Source organism: Ostrinia nubilalis, chromosome 21, assembly GCF_963855985.1.
Source record: "Ostrinia nubilalis chromosome 21, ilOstNubi1.1, whole genome shotgun sequence".
Classification (NCBI taxonomy): domain Eukaryota; kingdom Metazoa; phylum Arthropoda; class Insecta; order Lepidoptera; family Crambidae; genus Ostrinia; species Ostrinia nubilalis.
The window spans coordinates 10,426,028-10,439,298 of record NC_087108.1 but is presented as its reverse complement, the minus strand read 5'-3'; positions in this window follow the sequence as shown (position 1 = coordinate 10,439,298).

Sequence of the window (13,271 nt, the reverse complement as noted above, 5' to 3'; positions counted from 1 at the left end):
ACTATTGAGGGTAACAAAGTAACATTAATAATCTAGCCATTAATTACATTTATTACCTATACGAGAAAGTAAAGCAACATGCGGTTTTATTTTAATTTGTAAAATATTAAACCCCTCATATTTGTAACAGTTTGTTCCAAGTTTAGTTTTACTGTTTTGTTAACAGTATTGCTGTTTCAGCTGTCACTGTGAAGCTTTGGGAAAATAAATAAATAGAAAAAATATTAACATAAATATTTATTTAAGTTTTTATGTTCATTATCATAATATGCCAATTTAAGTTACACTGTGTGACAGTCTTTGACACTAAACAAACTCTTCAGCTTAATAATACCTACCTACAGGGCGTTTTTATAGTTACTCTTGCTGATGAAACAAGAAGGGTTGATTCTACTACTGAAATACAACTACTTTTCTTACAGGACCAATATCAAATTCTCAAAAAAATTCACATCCTCGTGATGGTGATAATTTCTATGGAGAGGTTTTTTTTATATTCGGTCTCTTGGGATAAGTTATTCCATTTGAGCAGTAGAATTAATCCTTTTTATTCGATCACATATAAAAACAACACAAGTGTTTAGGAAAACTTCTTCTTTGGTATGGTATCACTACGGAGTTATAATGTCGGCAACTCTGTATCACTGACTTGTAACTTTCAAACAGCATGAATAATAAGGGCACCACATTGGTTTTCTTTCTGAAAAAAGGCTTTCAGTTTTAGTACTAACCCTTTAGCACTATTTCATTGAAATAAAAATACAATAAACGCACAGAAGACTGAAATTGAGTCAACTGACGTGACATTTATAATTTGTTGACATTATGACAGTTTGACAAGACTAGGGATTGAAAAAGTTTTAATTGAAAAAGTAAAATGACAATTTATTAAAACGATTCACATGGATATAATCGATTAAAAATATTTATAAAATGTTCTGATACTTGCCTGTAGCGATTATCCAATCCTGGTTTCTACTGAAAAACTACCTCGTGGCAAGATTTTAATAAAATAATAAAATCTTTTTCTTTCTTTCACAATCTATAAAAGTTCATTTGGTCTATTATTATACATGTGCTATGAATGAGGGTTTTCGCGATTGAAAAATCCGCGAGATGGCAATACGTAGACGCGAGGTCCAAATGCTGCATGATTGGTGGATATCTGTCAATGTCATGTCAAAAATAACCAATCATGCAGCATTTGGACCTCACGTCTACGTATTGCCATCTGGCGGATTTTTCAATCGCGAAAACCCTCATTGGCATAGATTATGAGAGACTGGCAACTATACTAGGTTGATATCAGGTGATCCGTCTGCTCATTTGCCTCCTGTCACATAAAAAAAAAATATATATGTTTCTCACACTTCAACTGGCATTGGATTCAACATCGGATTCTGACACTTTTACAGTTATGATACCATGAATATCAGTTTATGGTCCTAATTATTTTTATTTTATTTACGACCTTCGACCAGTTGGACACTTTAGATATCTTCTTGTAATAGTGTCAAACTGTCAATATCTTTTTAGCTTTTAACGCAAATCTAGTCTTCAAAGCAGTTTAATCGATTTATTTTATTTTCAAAATCGATATTTTATTGTCTATGATGGCCGCAGGAACATCACTATACATGGACTCCCAGCAATAAAGTACGGTAATGCCTCGTACAGATTTTATCGGCAAAAATTATGGAACTTGATAGGTTTTAGACCATGCCACGCACCAAAACGTCCGGAAGTTGTAATAGTATTATAGAATAAACGTTAAAAGACTTATTTATTTAATTTTTCAATGCTTAAGTGTCCATTAGAATGAAAGGGTGCTTAATGTATTAAAAAAAATAGAAAATAATTATGATGGGTTAATGTTTTTGGGCGGTTTTTTAGGCGGTTTCTGACAATGTCCTTTAGCTTCTTCTCAGCATCATCATCATCTCAGCCATAGGACGTCCACCCCAATGCTTTCCATGTTGCCCGGTTGGTAGTGGCCTGCGTTCAGCGCTTTCCTACTACCTGCTTCTTAGCATACCAGCCGATAAATGTTGTCCAGAAGTGGTGGTATGATAAGCTATATTGGGACGTATAAAAGTGCCCCGAAAAGGGCATACTTAGAAGAATTGGAACAAGATCATTTTGTCGTCAAGAAGTCTCCAAATACTCATAGAAAAATTGCCAATACAAAATCCTTCTAGTATAATTTAGTACTACTTATTCCTATTATTATATACAAGAGATTTAAACCAAATACTCAGGTATTAAAGACGTTTGTGATCTTTGCCATAATTTATATTTTATGTAGAGTAAGTGATATCATTTCAAACATTATTGTTTAAAGCTAAGGTGCTTTACTTGTCCTAATATTGATCAAGCAATACAGGTGCAATAAAAACATTACATAATACATTGATTGCATTTTTATTACTCCATAAAATGTTTTATTAATATTTCAATTACAGGCTTAACTGAGCATAACAACTGTTAATTTATAGTTTCATTCCATAACTCAAAAGGAAAAGGTTTTGGTGTCCATTAGTCTGTCTGTCTATAAACACCCTTTATTCTCAGGAACGCGTAGAGGTATTAAGTTGAAACAACAAATAGATACTTGAAGCTGCACCATAATTATTTTATATAAAAACACCAAAAGCCTTATAAAAAACACCGGTTATATTTACAGATGGGCCAAGTAATGATGATGCAACTCAGCCTGAGTCTTCTTAGTGAAAGCAATGAATCAATGAATTAATATAATGTCAGACCAGGGTTCATGTAGTGTTACTAACGATGTTAGTAAATACTAACAAAAGTTATAAAAGGAATTACATAAGTAGAAGCGAGAGTCGCTACGTCAGCTTGGTGGCATGCATTGCACGCTATGGGATAGGGATGGATATCCGTAACCTTAACCGAAACTATCGGATATCCGAAATAAAGAAATATCCGTAACCGAAACCGGTATAGTATTATTATAATATCCGTAACCGTATACATAACCGAAACTTCATATTCTTAACATCCCTGGCGTGCAAGTTAAGTAAGCCAGCTGCAGCGTCCCAGAATCGGCGAGTCTTCCTTGTCAGCCAATGCCTTCAGGATACCCTTTGTACTGAAGCGGAGTCGCTATAGGAGCGGTGCGCTCCGCTTCCGAACGCGTGGAAGTCATGGAAGGCCAAGTATATCGTTCGTTCGTTCGTTTCAGCCAAATGACGTCCACTACTGGACAAAGGCCTCCCCCAAGGTTTTCCAAAATGCACGTGTCCTGCGCTGTCCGCATCCAGGCTCTTCCCGCGACCTTTACCAGATCGTCGGTCCACCTAGTGGGAGGCCTGTCCAGCCCGTGGTCGCCACTCGACAACTTTCCTTCCAACGGCAATTATGTATAAATAATAGTAAATAGGTACATTTGGTTACTGCATAAAAACTTAGTCTAGGTCTCAGATCATAGAAGGGAATAGATGTGAAACGGGGGCGTGGCGCGTGTCTCCGCGATATGCCCAGAAACGAACATCGCCCGCGACGCCAGGTTAGTCGCGATTCAGTCGTACTGAGGAAATGTTCTCCGATATTGTTGGATAATGCGTCGTAACGTGCAATAACATAAGTGAAACGAAGAACTACAGGAACAATGAAGTCATTTACCACATGTAAGTATTGCAAATCCATTGGTATTTTGCTTATAAATAAAAAAAACTAAACATTTTTACGAACGAATTCAGTGCCGTGACATTTACTGCGATATCGAAATTAGTGGTGATAAAAATTCAAACACGTTGTACATTGACGATTTAGTTAGCAACCACTTTATGTCATGCGTAACTACTGCGCAATGTATTTTATTTCTTCCGATATCCACTGACGCGTGAAAATACACAGTACGGCCGCATGTGCCGGTCGTAACATAGTGCAGGGCTCGTGTTCTAATACGGTTTCCTATTATCGATAAATAGAAGTAAATTATTATTTTCTATTTTCTAATTTTGAATGAAAAAATCATGAGTTGCTTGCGATTTTTAAGTTTTTACAAAAACAATAACAATAGTAGAAGGGATTAGTAACTGTCAACTATGTAATTACTATAAGAGCTAGTTGAAAGCCTAATATAGGCATTATTTTTGATAAACATAGGCGGTACGAATTTCGCCATAATTAAAAAGTTAATGCGCGATAGTAGTTAATAATAATTACAGTGATCCTGTTATTATTATTAAAGTAAATAATAATATATTACCAATATTGTAAATACTGGTAAAAATCATACTACTAATATAGGGGAGAGGGGGGCAGCTTTGAACAATTTTTATACTTTATTAAATATCTTCCAAATTTGAACGATTTCATTATTTTTTTCTTCCTAGATAGAGGTCATGGTTATCACACAACAAAATAATGATGTTCTTCTTAATTATTCATGAACGCTTATTAAGATATTTAGATTTTTGCACAGACCTGTAAACGTTCCAAACTGCCCCGTAGTCGGGGCAGCCTTGAACACGCCTGGGGCAGTTTTGAATTAGTATTTTTTTCAATGAAATAAAACTGAATATTTATGAATGTGTATTTTTAAAATAATTAATAAACAAAATTTTAAATGATCAGTGTCATTTGGGATCAATTTAACATGTTTATTTTATTTTACATCACTCTGTACAAAGTAACACAAAACTTAGGGATATTATTAAAAAAAAGTAAATATAAGATATATCAATTAACTAAATACTAATAAACTTTCTGTTTAATGACACATCAAAGACAAAACTGCATAATTTAAAAAATATCAATCAACTACTAAAACTAGCTTTTGCCCGGACTTCAACCAGCTTGAAATTTTATCTGTCACAGTAAAGCAATCTGCTTATTTTTTATGTAAAAACCTTCTACGAAGTATTAGAAAACTTAAGGTTTCATAATACCACTTAAAAAAGAAAATTGATAAAGTTCAAAGGTGCCCCAACCATTTCGTTCAAAGCTGCCCCATGGGTATATTTCCAGAAAAAAACATAAATTTAATAACGGAACATACTTTTATATCGCAATTTCTTATCAAATCTACATTGAAACTATTTAAACTTCCATATAGTAAACAAACCACTCACTATTTTATAAAACTACGTCCACAAAATCCTTAGAACCAAAATAAAAAAGTGCGAAATTGGCAGTCAAAAACAAAAAACCACTTTTGCCGGTTAACCTACAGTTAGATATTAAAAATGAGATGTGACGGCTATGCGCATCAGTGCTGGCAATATAAATTATTATTTATACCATTGTAGCCTAAACCAGTGATTTTTAAATTCATTTGTTCTAAGCTGCCCCTGTCCAAAGCTGCCCCCCTCTCCCCTACCCATGACTTTTCATACAAACTTTGTCAGTCTATAACTTCTATACTCCATCGATAACGACATTGAGCTTTGGTTGGGGTAAATTAATATAAGGTATGTAACTTCATTTAGTCCCAATAATTGATTCTGAGTTTTTCGTCCATACAAAATGGAACTGACTCCTTTATGCAAAAATCGTTAAAGAACATAATAATAACGTATAATAATAAAAAGGTTTTCATACAAGCATTTTTTAAACCAATTTCGAGCCTTGCCCCCAGGATTTAAAGTATCGATATCTTATCGACTCCATTTTATCTTTCTTCTCTCTAATTGCTTTTTTCAAAGTGTGCGTCACGTCACGCGGCCATTGATTGGCCATAAGGCACGCCTTCTGGCCAATCACAGCACTTTTAAGCCGGTTGCACATGTTGTCGTAGACTCTCAGTCGCTTTGTTTTTACACAGTTGAATGTGTGTGTGGGAGCTGTGGTGGGGGAAATGTGGGGACACTGGTTCTCGTTGTAGTTACGCGCGACTTCATATCTATTCTCTTTCTATGATCTGAGGTCTAGGTAGTGCATGTTTGGTTTCAAATAGAAACATTTATTTGCATAAAATAGGTATTGTACATACAAGGTCTATATTATAATTTATAAACAGTGCTTACTATTCTGCTTTACATTTTCAACATGCAAAATGGTCATTAAAAAGTGATTGATATTTATAAGATACAGCAGTCTATCAGGCAATTCTTGAGATTTCGTAGTAATGCATTACACATACTGTAGGTTTTCTTGTAATATCTTTTCTTGTGTAGCGAGATTTTTGGAGAAAAAAATATTACAAGTCTGCTTAGAAATGTAGTACTTATTTCTTGGGTTGTATATCCCTTGCCCTTAAAAATAGGTAAGAATGACTCGAAGCTCTTTAGAATGTACGTACCTACATCCTTCCATAAACGGGGAACCGGACGCAGGTTAGCGTACCATCTCTACATTGTCGACATCCCACCAGCTCGCACTAAGGGTTTTATAATAATAATAATAATAATATCATTTATTTCAGATAAACAGTATCCATATGGGTTAGTAACAATTTGTGCTTAAACAATAAATGGTTAGTAAAAATATTTCAAACAATTAAATTAAAATTAAAATTAAAATGGGCATCAAACAATTAAAAATAAGTAATATCAAATTAAAATCAGATTAAATTAGAATCAGGAATTTAAAATTAAATTAAAATCAGAATCAAACCAAAAATAAAATTAAAATCAAATAATAAATAAATTATCAATTGAGATCACAACAAGGCGGGCAGGTTCCCGTGATCACTCTCTGCACGAAGCATTTCCATAGCGGAGATGTTAACCTGTCCGCTAGTGTCTTGAGTATGCTGTTGCGACTGCCTCGCACCCTGTTAATAAGGGATACCGTTTTTTTGCGGATGATAGCATTGAAGCCATCAGTTTGGTATTCCGCAAACATCCCCGATGCACTACAGAAACGTGGCAGCCCCAACATCATCCTAAAGACATTATTATATTGGATGCGAAGGGTTTCTAGCGATCTTTTGGTATGACTTACCCACAGGTTTCCCGTGTACATACTCTGGCAATATGCCTTAAAGAGCGTAATCTTTACTTCTTCTGTACAGCTGTACAGTTTTGATAAACTCTTTTATAATGCGATCAGCTAGGGACTGGAATTCGCTGCCTGCTGCTGTCATTCCCGAACAATATAATCCGGGCTTCTTCAAGGCGAGAGTGAATAGGCACTTACAGGGCAGACATTTACCAACCTAGACTGCATCTCACTTAACACCAGGTGCGATTGCGGTCAAATACCTGCCTTGTTATGCATTTATAAAAACATGTTGGGGACGGTAAAAATTCGCAGTTTAATGAGTCAGAGGCTCAGAGGGTCGTAGCCACGATAGCCCAACGGTGAAGTGGTCGGACTGGGCGATTCGAGATCCGAGGAACACGGGTTCGAATCCCACCGCCGCGGCGCCGCTCGACTACTCGTATTGTGGTAGGGGCTAACGGGACTATTAGTAATTTGTGCAATACAAATTGCTAATATAATCTTAAAAAAAAAACTCAATTAAATTGGTGTGCGAAAATAATTAATCTATACTTATAATAAATCTGTATCTAGAGAGGTCAATTCTGTACATGAAATATATTTTCAAAATAACTATCAGGGGGTGATTAGTGATCGATACTGATGCCAAAAATGCAATCAGTAAAATTTTTGTCTGTCTGTCTGTATGTTCCTTATAGAAACAAAAACTACTCGACGGATTTTAACGAAACTTGGTACAATTATTCTTCATACTTCTGGGCAGGTTATAGGATACTTAGGAATTCCCACGGGAACGGGAATTAGCGGGAAAATCCTTTTGTATGAAAAATCAAAACCGCTTAAGTTAGACGCTTGAAAGGACAATGTTCGTTCTCCATACATTGTTCGCCTAAGAACCAACAATTTTGACATATTACTACCCGAAAGCGAAATAATACAATTCTGTGTGTAAGAACAATGATTCCTGATGGACACTTGCCATAAAATTAATGATTATGAATATTAAATCACAGCGATTTTATAATATGTCGTTTATGACAACATGGCGTCTAAATCACATTGATTGTATTGTGTGAATGTATGAACACCGATTCGCGAAAAATGTTTTGTATTGTCGTCACGCCGAGTCGCAGCCAAATAGTATAAAATAATAGAACAAGTTTTAGAAATACAACTCGGCATTCCACTTTTATAATATGCCCACATATTGCACGTAAATAAACAACATGAATCGTAGGTTGTTTCCACCCTTGTCATCTGACACATGAAATAAACTCCTATTGTATTATAGATATCGAAGCCGAATCGTATATAATAATAGAATGGGTTTTGGAGATCACTCGGGGTTCCACTTTTATAAAATACCTACATATTGCATAAAAATAACACGAATCATGAGTTTTCTTTTCACCATTTACATCTGACACGAGATAACAAACTCCTATCTCCATGACTACCGTCGTAGTCTATGCCAAAGACTACAATATTTTAAGCAAGAAGTTTCAAACCTTAGCGGCTACAGTAACCCCTGGGCCACATACATCGTGATAACATTCGGTCGACACCGGAACGAAATGCAAAAAAGCACCGTATTCTAGTGCGGCTATATCACGTTCAACCGGGGTTTTAATTCGACTAAAGTCCTGACTAAAGACTGGAAGAAAATACGCCGCATTGTATGAGCACTTCGTGTTCGTTAAAGCGGCTTCAGTTCTAGAGCCTACATAGTTTTCTTTCCAATAATATCCGCAAGTAGCGCTGCATGATCTTTACAACAAAAACGGCAATAGTTATTAAGGTGCCAAAATTATATGATTACTTTGGCACGGTATTATACACGTTCGAAGATTTGTCATTTTCATTCATTTCATCATCATCATCATCATTTCAGCCACAGGACGTCCACTACTGAACATAGGCCTCCCCCAATGACTTCCACATCGCACGGTTGGTAGCGGCCTGCATCCAGCGCCTTCCCGCTACCTTTATCAGGTCGTCGGTCCACCTTGTGGGTGGACGTCCCACGCTGCGTTTTCATTCATTTATTATTTTCTTAAAGTGCCGGAAAAAAAATAGTTTCTAGCTGTCCCAGCAACTTCGTCAATAAAAAGTTGTCTTGTCATATCTTTAAAATCGTAATATTAATTTCTGAACGTATCCTGTTTGACACCTAATAATATTATTTGACATAGCTGGCTCGGCGAATTTCGGCAAATTAATTTTGACATTGCAGAATATGACTTTTGATAGGTTTATCATAGAATTCGGCGGGGATATCCTCACGGAGGAAGTTCGAAAAATGGCGGAACAAGATCTTATAATAATGCAAGGCCGAAGCTGTAACGCGCGTGCTCCTACGTGTAATCCGGCGAGTATACAATAAATAGTAATGTCTGGTAAATAGTGGTAATACGTATCGTTCGTTCGTTCGTTTCAGCCGAAAAGACGTCCACTGCTGGACAAAGGCCTCCCCCAAGGATTTCCACGAAGACCGATCCTGCACCGCTCGCATACAGGCACCTCCCGCGACCTTCACCAGATCGTCGGTCCACCTAGTGGGAGGCCTGCCCACGCTACGTCTTTCGGCTCGTGGTCGCCACTCAAGAACTTTCCTGCCCCAGCGGCCATCAGCTCTACGAGCTATGTGCCCCGCCCCGTCTATGTCTATATGCGCTACGATTACAGGGTATCATTTTGCAAAGTCGCAAGACTTCACTCCGCTGCTGTCAAATCAATGGCGCATAATGTTATCGCAATGTGTGTGGCCCTTGGCCAAATCACAGAAGCCTATGCGAAGAAAGAGCACTTGAATGACAATGAAAATCAGGGTTACCATTTTATAAGATCTCCTCACTATTGAGGGTAACAAAGTAACATTAATAATCTAGCCATTAATTACATTTATTACCTATACGAGAAAGTAAAGCAACATGCGGTTTTATTTTAATTTGTAAAATATTTGTAACAGTTTGTTCTAAGTTTAGTTTTACAACAGTATTGCTGTTTCAGCTGTCACTGTGAAGCTTTGGGAAAATAAATAAATAAAAAAAATATTAACATAAATATTTATTTAAGTTTTTATGTTCATTATCATAATATGCCAATTTAAGTTACACTGTGTGACAGTCTTTGACACTAAACAAACTCTTCAGCTTAATAATACCTACCTACAGGGCGTTTTTATAGTTACTCTTGCTGATGAAACAAGAAGGGTTGATTCTACTACTGAAATACAACTACTTTTCTTACAGGACCAATATCAAATTCTCAAAAAAATTCACATCCTCGTGATGGTGATAATTTCTATGGAGAGGTTTTTTTTTTATATTCGGTCTCTTGGGATAAGTTATTCCATTTGAGCAGTAGAATTAATCCTTTTTATTTGATCACATATAAAAATAACACAAGTTTTTAGGAAAACTTCTTCTTTGGTATGGTATCACCACGGAGTTATAATGGCGGCAACTCTGTATCACTGACTTGTAACTTTCAAACAGTATGAATAATAAGGACACCACATTGGTTTTCTTTCTGAAAAAAGGCTTTCACTTTTAGTACTAACCCTTTAGCACTATTTCATTGAAATAAAAATACAATAAACGCACAGAAGACTGAAATTGATTCAACTGACGTGACATTTATAATTTGTTGACATTATGACAGTTTGACAAGACTAGGGATTGAAAAAGTTTTAATTGAAAAAGTAAAATGACAATTTATTAAAACGATTCACAAGGATATAATCGATTAAAAATATTTATAAAATGTTCTGATACTTGCCTGTAGCGATTATCCAATCCTGGTTTCTACTGAAAAACTACCTCGTGGCAAGATTTTAATAAAATAATAAAATCTTTATCTTCTCTTTCACAATCTATAAAAGTTCATTTGGTCTATTATAATACCATGTGCTATGAATGAGGGTTTTCGCGATTGAAAAATCCGCCAGATGGCAATACGTAGACGCGAGGTCCAAATGCTGCATGATTGGTGGATTTTGACATATCTGTCAATGTCCTGTCAAAAATAACCAATCATGCAGCATTTGGACCTCACGTCTACGTATTGCCATCTGGCGGATTTTTCAATCGCGAAAACCCTCATTGGCATAGATTATGAGAGACTGGCAACTATACTAGGTTGATATATGTTTCTCTCACTTCAACTGGCATTGGATTCAACATCGGATTCTGATACTTTTACAGTTGTGATACCATGAATATCAGTTTATGGTCCTAATTATTTTTATTTTATTTACGACCTTCGACCAGTTGGACACTTTAGATAGCTTCTTGTAATTGTGTCAATATCTTTTTAGCTTTTAACGCAAATCTAGTCTTCAAAGCAGTTTAATCGATTTATTTTATTTTCAAAATCGATATTTTATTGTCTATGATGGCCGCAGGAACATCACTATACATGGACTCCCAGCAATAAAGTACGGTAATGCCTCGTACAGATTTTATCGGCAAAAATTATGGAACTTGATAGGTTTTAGACCATGCCACGCACCAAAACGTCCGGAAGTTGTAATAGTATTATAGAATAAACGTTAAAAGACTTATTTATTTAATTTTTCAATGCTTAAGTGTCCATTAGAATGAAAGGGTGCTTAATGTATTAAAAAAATTAGAAAATAATTATGATGGGTTAATGTTTTTGGGCGGTTTTTTAGGCGATTTCTGACAATGTCCTTTCATGCAGATACCTTAGTAAACTTAAAGCTTAGTTACAACAGGATATTGCAAAATTCTCACGGGAACGGGAGTTAGCGGGAAAAAACATTTATATGAAAAATCTAAACCGCTTAAGTTAGACGCTTGAAATTTGGCATGCAGGAACCTTAGTAAACGTAAAGTTTAGTTACAACAGGATATTGTAAAATTCTCACGGGAACGGGAGTTAGCGGGAAAAAACATTTGTATGAAAAATCTAAACCGCTTAAGTTAGACGCTTGAAATTTGGCATGCAGGTACCTTAGTAAACTTAAAGCTTAGTTACAACAGGATATTGTAAAATTCCCACGGGAACGGGAGTTAGCGGGAAAAAACATTTGTATGAAAAAATCTAAACCGCGTAAGATAGACGCTTGAAATTTGGCATTCAGGTACCTTAGTAAACTTAAAGCTTAGTTACAACAGGATATTGCAAAATTCCCACGGGAACGGGAGTTAGCGGGAAAAAAAATTTTATGAAAAAATCTGAACCGCGTAAGATAGATGAAGGGGGGGTAAAACGAAATCCACGCGTACGAAGTCGCGGGCGGCCGCTAGTGATACCTAAACTAAGCCAAAAACATCGCATTCTTCTAGATAGGTATTGACCGGGACCGCGGTGAGCCTCACTGCCTCTAGCCAGAAAATAGGACTCTGGCTGACCACACTCTAGCGCAGGACGTTCGGCTTAATTCGGGACGCTCAGGCCTTACTGTGCCGGAGATAGGCCCCCTTAATTGATATTTATTGTCCGTGGTGCATAATCTTTTCTTAAAGGTTTTAAACCTTTGTTTGTCACCTGTCATCCGCTTTGCAATGGAGGGAAGTCGAACCTTAATTTCGAACTCCTCCTATGTTCTTCTGATTAATTTCGTTGCGGGTCCAATGACAGTTTAACTTTCCCCCGGGACAAACTTGACCTTCATTGGTTGGGTTTTTGTGGCGGTCAAGCTGTAGATCCTGGCTACACAGGAGTTGCAGTGGTGGGAACGAGAGGTGGGAATAGTCCCGTTACTGTGCCGGAACCGCAGTAGTGGCCTCCACGCGAATGACTCCTACCTCATTTTAAATACAAATACTGAATTATGGCACTAAGTGCGCCTAATGTACTGTGATTTATGTGCATATATACTCGTATAAGTTTAAAAATAATTAAATTAGACGTAATTCTATTCAGTTCCAATAAAGTCAAAATAAATTCGACGAATTAATGAATTATTTATGTAGACCGTATTCTTAATTCAAATAGGCTATTGTGCTTACTGGCAACTTGAAATAATATGGTCCCGTAGAAAAAGAAAAAGTAAGTATGGAAACAGATTTTTTGTGGTTTGGTAACTCGTTGTCCCGGTGAAGTTCGTGCCGCCATTTTTGATTGAAACACCATACTTAATAACTTGAAAAAATCGGAAATGTCTAAGGCGGGAATCGAACCCACGATCCATCCAGTGTCTAATTAAATATCAGTAATGATTAAATAGCTTTAAGATCTGCTTTGTAAAACTAGCATGAAATGTGCTATGTAGGTATTCTAGCAAATAAATTGTTGAATTCCAGATTTTTTATTTGCTGTGCCCTAAATTTTGGCTGTTGAGTATAAAAAGACTTGTGTGTCGACACGGAAATTCAGTTCCTTATTTTAAT